Below are 14,968 nucleotides of genomic sequence, written 5' to 3' on the forward strand. Positions count from 1 at the left end.
AAGATACACTTACAATTAGTGCATCAACCCAAAAAACCTCCCTCCCCCATTTACACTCATTCACACAAAAGGGTTGTTTCTTTCTGTTATTAATATTCTGGTTCCTACATTATATATCAATATATATCAATACAGTCTGCAAGGGATAAAGTCCGTAAGCACACATGATTGTGCGTGCTGCTGGTCCACTAATAGTACTAACCTTTAACAGTTAATTTTACTAATTTTCATTAATTAATAGTTTCTATGTAACTGTTTGTATATTCCACGACTGTATATATAGGTTGATATCGGTATCGGTAATTAAAGAGTTTGACAATATCGGAATATCGGCAAAAAGCCATTATCGGACATCCCTAGTTAATACCCATCTTGACTAACTGGGTTAATGAAAGTGCCACTGACTGTTTACAGTACAGTTGTCATTCACTTCAATTTCAGTGAATTTTGCTGAAATATGAATATCTTTATTTGTATACTTTCACCGGAAAATATATTGAGATTAGGGCTGCAACAACTAATCGATTAAATCAATTATAAAAATAGTTGGCGATTAATTTAGTCATCGATTCGTTGGATCTATGCTATGCGCTTGCGCAGAGGCAATTTTTTATTTCATTTTTTTTTTTTTTTTTTTTTTTTTTATAAACCTTTATTTATAAACTGCAAAATGTACAAACAGCTGAGAAACAATAATCAAAATAAGTATGCTGTTTTTTTTCCAGTAAAATACTGGAAAGGATAGAAATGTAGTTTGTCTCTTTTATCCAATTATTAATCGATTAATCGAAGTAATAATCGACAGATTAATCGATTATCAAATTAATCGATAGTTGCAGCCCTAATTGAGATTTATATCAAATATTGAATTTAAGTAACAATATATCGAGATATAATTTTTCGTCTATATCGCCCAGCCCTACCTACATTGAGTGTAAATATTTTTCGTCGAGTGCCAACATTTTGTCGCCGGTGTTTTGGCAAGACTCGTTCTTCAGTGGAATGCATGCAGCCCCTGCATGTGCGCATGTGTATGAATCCAGGGAAAGTGGATATGTGTACGTGCATTGAAGGACTCTTTCACGTGACCAATCGTTACACTAAACAACAATATTTTTTTTGTATTTTGTCATTTAATATACACATTTCACACTTCAAACGATCAAATGTATGGCTCGGTCGAGCGGGGTTGTGTTCAACTCATGATGCGGAATGTGGTTGTTTTTTTAATGAACCATCAAAAATGGATATTTAGAGCTGAAGGCATCTCGTTATGCTGAAAACAATGAAATGTTATTACAAATAATAGACAAAAACAAATATATATGAATACATGGATAACATTTATTGAACCTTTTTAGGACCCCATTTACTCCAAATAGATTTCCGACCTGTGAGAAAAACGATGATTTACCAAACATATTGAATAATTGTGATTTCTATATTGATGAAAATAATCATGAATACAGTAAGGTTAGGGATTTATATGGCCCCAGTCTTGTTGTGGATCTCGCGCGAACGAAGGAGGGGTGGGTTAATCATTTTGCAATGCAGTCTGCTGAAAATGATGGAAAGCATCACGACCCAATTTGACACGTTTCATGTGTCAGGTAAACAGCAGCGAACGGGGGCATGTGAATCCCCTTCATGCTGTAATATTTTGGCCATAATCGTGCAGCCCTATCTGGATGGAAGTTTATTGCCTAAAGACAGTTAAGAACAATGCAACGTTACATCACTAAAACGTGTCCCTCCATCCATCCCTCATGCACCTGAATGCCAAGTGACCCCTAATTCATCTGTAATTCCCAGCAGGGTTCATGGCAGCGGCAAAGCCTGTTTGCTGACATTCTGTTCCAGCTGCTGCTGTTGTGAGCAGGATTACAGGGAGCGGCTCACCCTGCACCATCCCACTCCTCCGCCACATCCATCCCTCCATCATTTCATTCATTCAATCCGCAGTTGTCACGCAATCTCAGAGTCCAAGCCTCGATACACACTCGAGTGTTTACAAATAGAAACACACACTGCAGCATATGCAGACACACATGTTTCAGGATGTGTTTTTTTTTTTTAATAAAAAAAAAAAATCTAAGAAAAAATGTGTATTTTACCTGAAAGGTAAGGACATTTGTTTTGTTTTTAATTGTGTCTTTTTTTTACGCCCATATGAAAATGAAGTGAACAAATAAGTCCTTTGTCAGTGTTGCACTTTTGAAGTGAAAGCCTCGTTTGCATGACAATAGTTGTGCTACAACAAAACGTCTGGCTGCTTAACAAGTAGGAGTGCAACAATTTGACGACATTGTCGACGATAAAATTTCTCATTTGTCGACAATTGTCGGTGGTGTCAGCATTTGTGTTCTTCCAGACAGAAACGAGTCAGTCAGCCCGGCCAATCGCAACAACATCGCAGGCAAAAACATGGTAAGTGTGGGAACATTACACACTAATTTTGTTAACGACACGAATACCTTGCTCATTTTGCAAAGCAGACTTGTTTTTAATGGCAGTGCATCTGTGATACGGGAAGATTTAAAGCGGAGGCATGATGTCGGACATCCGGAGGATGCGAGCTCAACTTGGTAAGATAGTTAGCTTGTTACCTTGCCAGCTAGCTATTTCTACCGTATTTTCCGGACCATAAGGCGCACCGGATCACAGTATAAGGCACACTGCCGATGAATGGTCTATTTTTTATCTTTTTTCATATATTAAGCGCACCGGACTATAAGACGCATTAAAGGAGTCATTTTATTTTTTTTCTAAATGGAAAACACTTCCTTGTGGTCTACATAACATGTAATGGTGGTTCTTTGGTCAAAATGTTGCATAGATTATGTTTTACAGATCATCTTCAAGCCGCTTTCTGACAGTCGCTTCCGGATGCGCCGTTTTGTGGGCGGTCTTATTTACGTGGCTCACCTTTGGCAGCGTCTTCTCCCCGTCATCTTTGTTGTTGCGGTGTAGCGTGCAAGGACGGGAGTGGAAGAAGTGTCAAAAGATGACGTTAACTGTTTTAATGACATTCAGACTTTACTTAAATCAATAACAGCAGGAAACAACCACACCGGAAATGTGTCTCATGAAAAACCGTCCGACCAGAAATCTAATAACTAAAGTTCCTTGAGTGAATAATGTAAACTCACTACACCGGTATGTTTTAGCGCTTTCATGGCGAGTTTACTGACAGGTATAAGTAAGAACTTTACACTACTTTATATTAGAAATGGCAACAGCGGAGGATGAATGTCCCATAACAACAAGATAGAGAAAAGAGGAAGATTATTGACTCCGGCGTCGGTACGGACTACAACGGCGGACACCCGCAATTTTTCATGATTTATGCAGATCCCAAATACACATCAGCCGATACCAAATGGTAAGAAAAGTTGCTTTTGCATAATATTGCGAAACAAAACGCCAGATAATATGTCTTACCTTATACACACACCGTAATAATACTCCTATGTTTAATGCGCCGACAATTCTTCAAGCGGTGCGGCTTCATAGCTTACCAAAGTCGTACTTTAACATTTTGATTTTTTTTAACTGTTGGTGTTGTTTACTTGAGACCCATCATAGTGCAGTCTACACGTAAAAAACGTTGCGTTTGCATAATTTTGTGAAAAAAAACGCCAGACAATATGTCTTACCTTATACACGCTATAATAATACTCGCATGTACGCACAGTACAATCCATCAAGCAGTGCGGCTTCATAGCTTACCAAAGTCGTACTAAAACCTTTTGATAGATTTTTGAGCGCCATGTGTAATGTTCTATACTTTCAATGAGATAGTCCCCAGCACCCCCCGCAACTCCGAAAGGGTCAAGCGGTAGTAAATGGATGGACATATAAAATGTTGGTGTTGTTTACTTGAGTCATATTGCCATCATAGTGCAGTCCACACATATCTCTTATGTTTGACTGCCATCTACTGGTCACATTTATCAATACACCATGTACCAAATGAAATAGTTTCGAGGTGGGTATGCTCAACCAAAATTATTCCCTACATTAGGCGCACTGGGTTATAAGGCGCACTGTCAAGTTTTGAGAAGAAAAAAATATATTTTAAGTGCGCCTTAAAATCCGGTATATCGATTCACATACTTTTTTAATTTGTCAGGAACTTTAGGTGTGAAGCTGCGTCAATATGCACTTCAAAGAAGAACGACACAATAACAAACGTCAAACACAGACGCACGCACGCGCGCACATATTATACAATAATAAATAATGCCAATACGCATTTTTTGGCAAATATCGGATCGGGACATCCCTAACTTATATCTGTCAGTAAACTCGCCATGAAAGCGCTAAAACCTACCGGTGTAGTGAGTTTACATTATTCACCCAAGGAACTTTAGTTATCAGAGTTCCGGTCGGACGTTTTTTCACAGAACACATTTCCGGTATTATTGTTTCCGGATGAGGAGATGCTGCTCCGTTATTGATTTAAGTAAAGTCTGAATCTCATTAAAACAGTTAGCTCCATCTTTTGACACTTCTTCCACTCCCGTCCTTGCACGCTACACCGCTACAACAAAGATGACGGGGAGAAGACGCTGCCACGTAAATAAGACTGCCCAAAAAACGGCGCATCCTAAAGCGACAGTCAGAAAGCGGCTTAAAGATGATCTGTAAAACAATCTATGCGACATTTTGACCAAGGAACCACCATTACATGTTATGTAGACCACAAGGGAGTGTTTTACATTTAGAAAAAAATAATAATAATACTCCTTTAATGCGCCCTATAATCCGGTGCGCCTAATATATGAAAAAAGATCAAAAACAGACCATTCATTGGCAGTGCGCCGTATAATCCGGTGCGCCCTATGGTCCGGAAAATACGGTAATTGGTTTAACACAGTTGGAGCATTCCTAAAAACTTTATATTTGAACACAACGGCCGCCATTACAGTATGCAATGCAACTTGTTTATTTATTATTTCTTGTGCAAAATAGTTTCAAAATAGTTGACAACAGAAAGAAAGAAGAACAAAAGGAACTTCCGACTTGCTGGAACCTTTTTGGGGCATCTGTGAGCTGAAGAACGCTGATCAGTGGAACTCGCTTGCAGTCTTTTTACTCAGTCGTAGTATGCAGTTTCATGATTTTTATTTATTTTTACAAACATTATTGCAATACACAAAGCTACGAGAAGTGGACAGACTTTTTAAAACTTGTTTACAGAGGAATATTAATAGTTCAGCTGGACTTCGAAGTGGCGAGGCAAGCTGCTCACTGAGACTACAAACTTGTAGTTTGAAGAGAAATGTGAAACGAAGGACAAGTGAAACAAAGGTAAATTACATCAAATATTAACTACTTACTTTGTTACATATTGTAAAAGTAGTCAGCGACACGCCATTTGTGTAGTTATTGTCTCTACCCGAGGGAATCGAATGCTAATGCTACTGTTAGCAAACGCTAAATCTGATGCGTTTATGTTGTCGCCGCGAGATAAACACTCACATTTATTCTTTATATTGTTATTTACAGCTGAAGTGGACCATAAGGAATCGCCCGACCTTCATGAAGTCATCATTTACTGAGGGGTCGGCTTTCTGACTGTTGTACACTGTGGGAAAAAGCCTGAATTTGTATGTAAAATTTGGCAGAGTTTGTTTTTATATCATATATTTTCTTATATTATTGCTTTGTATTTCATTCACTTAAACTTTAGTAAATGAAATATGACCTAATATTGTCTGTTTATTTACATGATAGTGTAGAAATATACTGTATATACGATGTATACTATAAATATACTGTATATACGATATACTAAATATACTATCCTTCAACCATCGGGCTGATTAGTATAAAATACCCTGAACCGTGAAACACGGTGGAAACCAAAACAACACACTTCTACAGGAACCTTTAGGTAGAAAAAGGCCTATTTTGTATGGCATTTAACTGCTACTTCGCACACTGACGACGTAGCATTGTGTTCATTTGTCTAAATGTCCACCAGTTTAGTTTGGTACAGCTCAGATATGATTGGTAAATAACCATGTCATATAATTTAGCAGTTGATTCCACAAAGAAGAAGTGCGACAATGGGACATTATTCGTAAACAAGCGACACCAGCGTAGATAATCTTGTGTGTTTTCAAGAGCAAACATGTCTTTCGACCATACCACGCTGCAAACATGAGCACAATAAACGTGTCATTAAAAGAGGTCAAATAAGTCCATTGTCCTTTTATTTTTAGTAAACTGCTCATTGTAAAAAAATAAATTAAAAGCAGTTAGAACTTTTGAGTATTGTTAACTTCAGATCGTAAATTCTGGTGTAATGTATAATCTTAATAAATAATTCATGTTAAATCAGGAGACTCCCATCAGTAACCTCATCTAAAATCAATGCACTGACTGGAACCACTAAGTGAATGACTTTCATATTAGATAAATGAATGATGTATGTTCAAAACCCACCAAACATGTTTAAAAAATGTTTTTAATAAACATTATGATACAGTCCATCTCCCGGACTGACAGAGTCCTAACCTCCACTTTTAAGTAGCATTACCAAGGCCGCAGTTATCGATCATTTTAGTAATGGATTAGTCTATCGATTAGTTTGTTCGATTAATCGAGTAATCGTATAAAACACACTTTATAGCCTCAATGTGTGTTTTAGGGAAAATAGTTGAAGTAATCTGCAATTTTTCTTTGCTTACTATCACATTCATTGTTTTATTTTTCGAATAAATGCACATCACTAACATTGAAATCAAAATTTTGAACATGTATGCATTGAAAAAAAAAAGGAAAAACTCACCACACATTACAACACACACACACACACAGCTCTCACGTGCGTTCAATTGCAGCGGCCGTGCACAAACTATATTTGTGTATTTAAATTTCCGTGCACCCAATGCGGTCCATATTTTTGTATTTTATTATTTGTTGCACTGATTAAACAATGCATTATGTTGCACCAAATGTTCTGCAAGCATTCTACTCGGAAGAAAAAAAAACATCACACTTCAACACATCAAACAATAACAGACACCTGAAACGCCAGCATCCTTACGACACTGTTTTGTAAGCCTTAGAAGACGCCAGCCGCTAAGGACGCTGGAAAGCCGGCCGCAATGAAAATTGTGCACAAACAACACTTATACCTATTATTTTCTTAAATGTAAATTTAAGTTATCAGTATCAGTCTTGAAAAGTAGGAGGCTACTTCATCATATGTACAAACCCCGTTTCCATATGAGTTGGGAAATTGTTAGATGTAAATATAAACGGAATACAATGATTTGCAAATTCTTTTCAACCCATATTCAATTGAATGCACTACAAAGACAAGATATTTGATGTTCAAACTCATAAACTTTTTTTTTTTTTTTGCAAATAATAATTAACTTAGAATTTCATGGCTGCAACATGTGACAAAGTAGTTGGGAAAGGGCATGTTCACCACTGTGTTACATCACCTTTTCTTTTAACAACACTCAATACACGATTGGGAACTGAGGAAACTAATTGTTGAAGCTTTGAAAGTGGAAATCTTTCCCATTCTTGTTTTATGTAGAGCTTCAGTCGTTCAACAGTCCGGGGTCTCCACTGTCGTATTTTACGCTTCATAATGCGCCACACATTTTCAATGGGAGACATGTCTGGACTGCAAGCGTGCCAGGAAAGTACCCGCACTCTTTTTTTTACAAAGCCACGCTGTTGTAACACGTTCTGAATGTGGCTTGGCATTGTCTTGCTGAAATAAGCAGGGGCGTCCATGAAAAAGACGGCGCTTAGCTGGCAGCATATGTTGTTCCAAAACCTGTATGTACCTTTCAGCATTAATGGTGCCTTCACAGATGTGTAAGTTACCCATGCCTTGGGCACTAATGCACCCCCATACCATCACAGATGCTGGCTTTTGAACTTTGCGTCGATAACAGTCTGGATGGTTCGCTTCCCCTTTGGCCTGGATGACACGATGTCGAATATTTCCAAAAACAATTTGAAATGTGGACTCGTCAGACCACAGAACACTTTTCCACTTTGAATGAGTCCATCTTAGATGATCTCGGGCCCAGAGAAGCCGGCGGCGTTTCTGGATGTTGTTGATAAATGGCTTTCGCTTTGCATAGTAGAGCTTTAACTTGCACTTACAGATGTAGCGACAAATTGTATTTAGTAACAGTGGTTTTCTGAAGTGTTCCTGAGCCTATGTGGTGATATCCTTTAGAGATTGATGTCAGTTTTTGATACAGTGCCGTCTGAGGGATCGAAGGTCACGGTCATTCAATGTTGGTTTACATGGAGTGAATTCTCCAGATTCTCTGAACCTTTTGATGATATTATGGACCGTAGATGTTGAAATCCCTAAATTTCTTGCAATTGCACTTTGAGAAACGTTGTTCTTAAACTGTTTGACTATTTGCTCACGCAGTTGTTGACAAAGGGGTGTACCTCGCCCCATCCTTTCTTGTGAAAGACTGAGCATTTTTTGGGAAGCTGTTTTTATACCCAATCATGGCACCCACCTGTTCTCAATTAGCCTGCACACCTGTGGGATGTTCCAAATGAGTGTTTGATGAGCATTCCTCAACTTTAACAGTATTTATTGCCACCTTTCCCAACTTCTTTGTCACGTGTTGCTGGCATCAAATTCTAAAGTTAATGATTATTTGCAAAAAAAAAATTGTTTATGAGTTTGAACATCAAATATGTTGTCTTTGTAGCATATTCAACTGAATATGGGTTGAAAATGATTTGCAAATCATTGTATTCTGTTTATATTTACATCTAACACAATTTCCCAACTCATATGAAACATGCCTTCCCACACAAGTGGAGCAAGTGTGGCTATTGTGGACGGATTGATGAATCCTTTGACAATCAAAGTTATGTTATGTGTTTGTAATTACTTTCTGCATGACTTCAGAGTACAAACTTCCTTTTTTCAAGAATGGCATGAACCAGACAATACGACGTTGCTTGTTTCTGTGTCAGTGCACTATTTGAGGGAAAACAAAGTTCAACTCGGGACAGTGCGGTACTGTTATTGTGTATCATGTGACCCATAACTGTCAGATGTAAAATATGATAGTTTATAATGGGACCATCACTCATTACTATGTGACATGAACTCTCGTTCACTTTGGGTCTGTGGACATACTGTACACACTATTACGTCGCGTCAGGCACATAATGACATGAGGACGTTAAGATTGGCCTCACTTCGGAATTCCCACTCAGCAATCTAGAGTTTTTTTGTTCCTGTAAGCCCTTAGCAAGTTACTGTCATATAAGGAATGTTTAAATAGAATTTTGCATTTTTGCAGAAAGTACTAAAAAGACTGTTTGGTACCTTTATGCTGATGCCTAGAGGGTGCTAACATTCTAAAGTTTTGTAACCATTATATGTCAGCTATTGATAGTGATTGAGAAGTTTGGCTAGCTAACATTAGCTATCAGTGAATGTATGTTCTATCATAACAAGAACAGTAAAATCTCCAATTTTTTTCACCAAAAATTTAAAATCCGATTTTTTCCCCTACTTTTTAAAGAAATCATAATTCAATAATTCAAAAGAGTGCAGTCATTTGTTCCACGCCCGTTGCCACAAATCTAAACCACTGACAACACTTTTCTTTTCTTTGGAACAACCGTCTTGCTTTCGTTCGCGTTAGCATTGGCCATGTTTTACTAGGCGTGTAAATCTAAGGAGGAGGGTGGAAGCTCCGGCAACTCCTCGGGGGTAGAAAGCACGATGAAGCAAGAAGAGAAAAAAACTATATATATACCGTATTTTTCGGACTATAAGTCACAGTTTTTTTCATAGTTTGTCCGGGGGTGCAACTTATACTCAGGAGCGACTTATGTGTGTAATTATTAACACATTACCGTAAAATATCAAATAATATTATTTAGCTCATTCACGTAAGAGACTAGACGTATAAGATTTCATGGGATTTAGCGATTAGGAGTGACAGATTGTTTGGTAAACGTATAGCATGTTCTATACGTTCTAGTTATTTGAATGACTCTTACAATAATATGTTACGTTAACATACCAGGCATGTTCTCAGTTGGTTATTTATGCGTCATATAACGTACACTTATTCAGCCTGTTGTTCACTATTCTTTATTTATTTTAAATTGCCTTTTAAATGTCTATTCTTGGTGTTGGGTTTTATCAAATAAATTTCCCCAAAAAATGCGACCTATACTCCAGTGCGACTTATATATGTTTTTTTCCTTCTTTATTGTGCATTTTCGGCCGGTGCGACTTATACTCCGGAGCGACTTATACTCCGAAAAATACGGTATATATCTTTTTTTAACCATCTGCAACACAAAACTTGAATGTATCGATACAAATTATATATCGCCCAGGCCTACAACGACATGACTGTAAATTGTTAGTGGAATATTTTTGTGTATGTGCAGTAGGGTTGTACGGTGTACCGGTATTAGTATGGTACCGCGATACTAATGAATTATATTCGGTACTATACCGCCTATGAAAAGTACCCCCCGCACACACGTCGTCGTCACGTCGTGTCATTGCTGGTTTTACGAACAGACGAGCATGTTCGGCAGCGCACAATCACGGAGTACTTACAAGCAGACACAGTGTGTAGACAGAAAAGGGAGAACGGACGCATTTTGGCTTAAAAACTAACGATAAAGGTGAAGTTATAACACTGAAACACCCACCGAAAGAGGTGCTTTAAGACATGGCTAGCTAGCTAGCGGCTAAAGTCCAGCCTCAGTCGCCAGTGTTTTAGCTACTTCTAAATCACTAATCCTCGCCTCCCTGGAGACAAATAAAGTAAGTTTCATCCCTGCAGGACGAGGAATAGCTAAACATGCTTCACTACACACCGTAGCTCACCGGCGTCAAAATGTAAACAAACGCCATTGGTGGATCTACACCTGACATCACTGTAATGATACCAAGTACAGTACCATATCTAGTCGATACTATTATGATTACGTCGATTTTTTTTGGCATCACAACATCTTTCGTTTTTTTTTTAAATTAATATTATGTTTATAAACTCAGGAAATACGTCCCTGGACACATGAGGACATTGAATATGACCAATGTATGATCCTGTAACGACTTTGTATCGGATTGATACCCAAATTTCTGGTATCATCCAAAACTAATGTAAAGTATCAAACAACACAATAATAAGTGATTATTACATTTTAACAGAAGTGTAGATAGAACATTAAAAGAGAAATTAACCAGATACGAACAGTTAATGAACAAGTAGATTAATAGTTCATTTTCTTCCTTAATAATTGTGACAAAATGATAGAATGGAAAATGACACAATATGTTACTGCATATGTCAGCAACTAAATTAGGAGCCTTTGTTTGCTTACTTACTACTAAACGACAAGTTGTCTTGTATGTTAACTATTTTATTTAAGGACAAACTTGCAATAAGAAACATATGTTTAATGTACCGCCAATAATGCTATTTTTTGTGGTCCCCTTCATTTAGAAAAGTATCGAAATAATTTTGGTACTGGTACCAAAATATTGGTATCGGGACAACCCTAATGTGCAGGGTAAGTGTGTACCGTATTTTCCGCACTATAAGGCGCACCTAAAAACCTCCAATTTCCTCAATAGCTGACAGTGCGCCTTATAATCCGGTGCGCCTTATATATGGACCAATATTGAGCCACAACAGGTCTCGCAACTACGTTAACTACGACGACTTAATTTTCCCCCTTCTACGGCTGCTTAGGGAAAATGAAGTTGGCGGCTGCTTACCGTAGAAGAAGAACTTCTTCTTCTAAGGGGGAAAATGAAGTCGGCGGCTGATTACCGTAGAAGTAGAACTTCTTCTTCTACGGGGGAAAATGAAGTCGGCGGCTGATTACCGTAGTTGCGAGACCTAAACTTTATGTAAAGACCCAAAAATGTCTCCTATTAAGAAACACGCTTACGACGCAGAGTTTAAACTCAAGGCGATCAGTCACGCAGTAGAACACGGGAATAGAGCAGCAGCGAGAGAATTTAACATTAACGAATCAATGGTGCGGAAGTGGAGGACGCAACATGATGACCTGCACCAAGTAAAGAAGACTAAACAGAGTTTCCGAGGGAACAAAGCGAGATGGCTACAGTTGAAGGACAAACTCGAACAGTGGGTTATTGAACAGAGAGCAGCAAGGAGAAGTGTCAGTACAATCACTATTTGTTTTGTTGACATTCCCTTTAGCGCAGCTCCAATTAATGGATGCATAACGTAACCCCAGCCTCTACTTTAGCGTCTATTCTATGCGCCTTATAATGCGGTGCGCCTTATATATGAACAAAGTTTTAAAATAGGCCATTCGTTGAAGGTGAGCCTTGTAATCCGGTGCGCCTTATAGTGCGGAAAATACGGTAGATTAATAGTTCATTTTCTACCACATGTCCTTAATAATGTTGACAAAATAATAGAATGATAAATGACACAATATGTTACTGCATGTCAGCAGCTAAATTAGGAGCCTTTGTTTGCTTACTTACTACTAAAAGACAAGTTGTCTTGTATGTTCACTATTTTATTTAAGGACAAACTTGCAATAAGAAACATATGTTTAATGTACCGCCAATAATGCTACTTTTTGTGGTCCCCTTCATTTAGAAAAGTATTGCAAAGTATCGAAATAATTTTGGTACAGGTACCAAAATATTGGTATCGGGACAACACTAACGTGCAGGGTAAGTGTGTACCGTATTTTCCGCACTATGAGGCGCACCTAAAAACCTCCAATTTCCTCAAAAGATGACTCTCTCTAGGTCGTCCTCAGACAAGCCTTCCATCGTTGCTTCCAGTCATCCCGATTCTCCATACATCTGGCCAGTTCCTTGGTACTCTGAGCTCCTGCATCCTTCTTGAGTATGTCCACGTATGTTAGTGTGGGATATAACATGATGCATAACGTAACCCCAGCCTCTACTGTAGCGTCTATTCTATGCGCCTTATAATGCGGTGCGCCTTATATATGAACAAAGTTTTAAAATAGGCCATTCATTGAAGGTGCACCTTATAATCCGGTGCGCCTTATAGTGCGGAAAATACGGTACGTGTGTGAACGCCACACTGTGGATATTTAAGGTATATATGGTTTGTCTATTTGTGTTGGCCCTGCGATGAGGTGGCGACTTGTCCAGGGTGTACACCGCCTTCCGCCCGAATGCAGCTGAGATAGACCCCAGCACCCGCCGCCACCCCGAAAGGGACAAGCGGTAGAAAATGGATGGATGGATGGTCTGTTAAACCACTAATGGTAACATAAGCGTGGTGTTCTTGTCATATTTTTTGGTTTGAAAAATGTAACTGAGAGCAAGTTGAAAACTTTAAACTGTAGTTGAAAAGTCATCATGACTTCTGACCATGTGGAAAGTGTTCCATGACCTCTTCGGGTGCTGCTGGCACAACGTCCAGCTCCACGATGGCTAAAAGGCACTAAGGCAGCGGGCAAATGAATGGTCCACTGCTGCAGACTTGACACTAGCAAGCTCGCTTGCGTAACTCGCAGCGTCGCTGACACATGAGATCTTCAACCTGGCGTTTATTCACTGCAGACTGAAACACGCCAGCTATGCAACGCATATCCAGTGTCGAGTTTTCGTTGACAGAAAGTGCGGGCAGAAAACACGAGCGTGCACGGCGAGTCATCAACAGCAAGGGCGCGGACATTCCAACTGCGCCAACAGAAAGTAGGGTTTTCCGAGGCGCACCTGAAGGCACCATTAACACACCGTGCATGATGCGTGCTCATCCAAAATCACCGTCCTTCCTCTGCTACGTTGACTCCGAGCTAACTTTCGGCGTACCGCCAACTTCGCCGGTGTCCACACAACAAAGACGCAACATAACACTCACATTTCAGCTCAACTCACCTTTAGTTGTTTGCTTTTTGACACTTTGTCGGGAGACTCCGAGCGTCGCTGTCACCGCTATGGTCCGCCCACTCGAGAAAGCACAACCCCGGCGGCAAAAGATCGCGCGCCCCCTTGTGGAGAGTTAAGACCAATCAGAGAAGAGACTTTTGACTGACGTGTAATGTATCCAATCACATTGATGTAACAGTTTGACTGACATAGCTATCGACCAATCACGTCTTCAGAAGCTCGAGCGGACGGGTTGTTGTCCACAAATTGACTTTTGACGGACACTTGCAGCTTTCAATGGGGTAGTTTGACTCCTTGTACGGCGCGCACACTTGGACCAATGGCGGCCGGTAGCAGGACATGGATCCGACCGAAGCCCTGGAAGACGCCCTTAGACGTCCGTTTGGCTCCGAGTAATGTCACCGCCGTAAAGAAGTCAGGAAATATCGAAACCGAAGTACAAACGACTGCTCGCTTTTCCACACTATTTCCTCTAAAGTAAAATGAAGGAGGTGAGTTCAGGGGAAAAAAACGAAGCACTTCTTTCACGTCTTATATGACTTGTGGAATTATAGCGACATCTTGTGGCCAAAATAGCGAACTCAGTAGTTGGCGTGTACTACTTTTTCTGTCCTTTGTTTTGTCTATGTACCCTTTTTTATTTATGTTTGTCTTATTGCCGTAACTTAAATAAGCTTGCATTTCCTGGTAATGACTGAAGTGCTCCAATATTCCAGAATTATTTTTAGTTTATCCAAACACTTTGAATAGACCATTGTTATGTAATATTTTCAGCAACGTCGTAAAACTGTGATGTGTCTACGTGGCGGCCATCTTAGTGGGGGCAAGTGAAAATAAATCATAACCTGATTACTTCTCAGTTAGTTTGATCTTGACGTATAAAATATGTGCTGTTAGTACACAACATTGTATTTATATATAATAATAACCAATCTCATCAACTGCACAGCATGCTGTGGTGGAATCCACGCTTTTATTCTGAAACTGAACAGGAAATTGGTCTGTGTATGTTTTAACGTTGTGTAATAATACAATAGTATTTTGCTGTTTCGTGATAGTAAT

General features: G+C 39.1%; 1 protein-coding gene across 7 annotated transcripts in view; it reads right to left on the reverse strand.

The window, feature by feature from the left end:
* The window catches only part of LOC133609784 (uncharacterized), a 243,781-nt gene extending 229,803 nt beyond the window's left edge, over positions 1 to 13,978 (reverse strand). For all 7 annotated transcript variants that reach the window (XM_072913470.1, XM_061965731.2, XM_061965728.2 and 4 more), the window contains exon 1: positions 13,895 to 13,978. The gene's annotated coding sequence lies outside the window, so the exon portion shown is untranslated. The remainder of the gene's footprint in view (positions 1 to 13,894) is intronic.
* Positions 13,979 to 14,968: the final 990 nt, after the last annotated feature.

The sequence above is a fragment of the Nerophis lumbriciformis genome, linkage group LG07 (assembly GCF_033978685.3).
Source record: "Nerophis lumbriciformis linkage group LG07, RoL_Nlum_v2.1, whole genome shotgun sequence".
In the NCBI taxonomy this organism is placed as follows: domain Eukaryota; kingdom Metazoa; phylum Chordata; class Actinopteri; order Syngnathiformes; family Syngnathidae; genus Nerophis; species Nerophis lumbriciformis.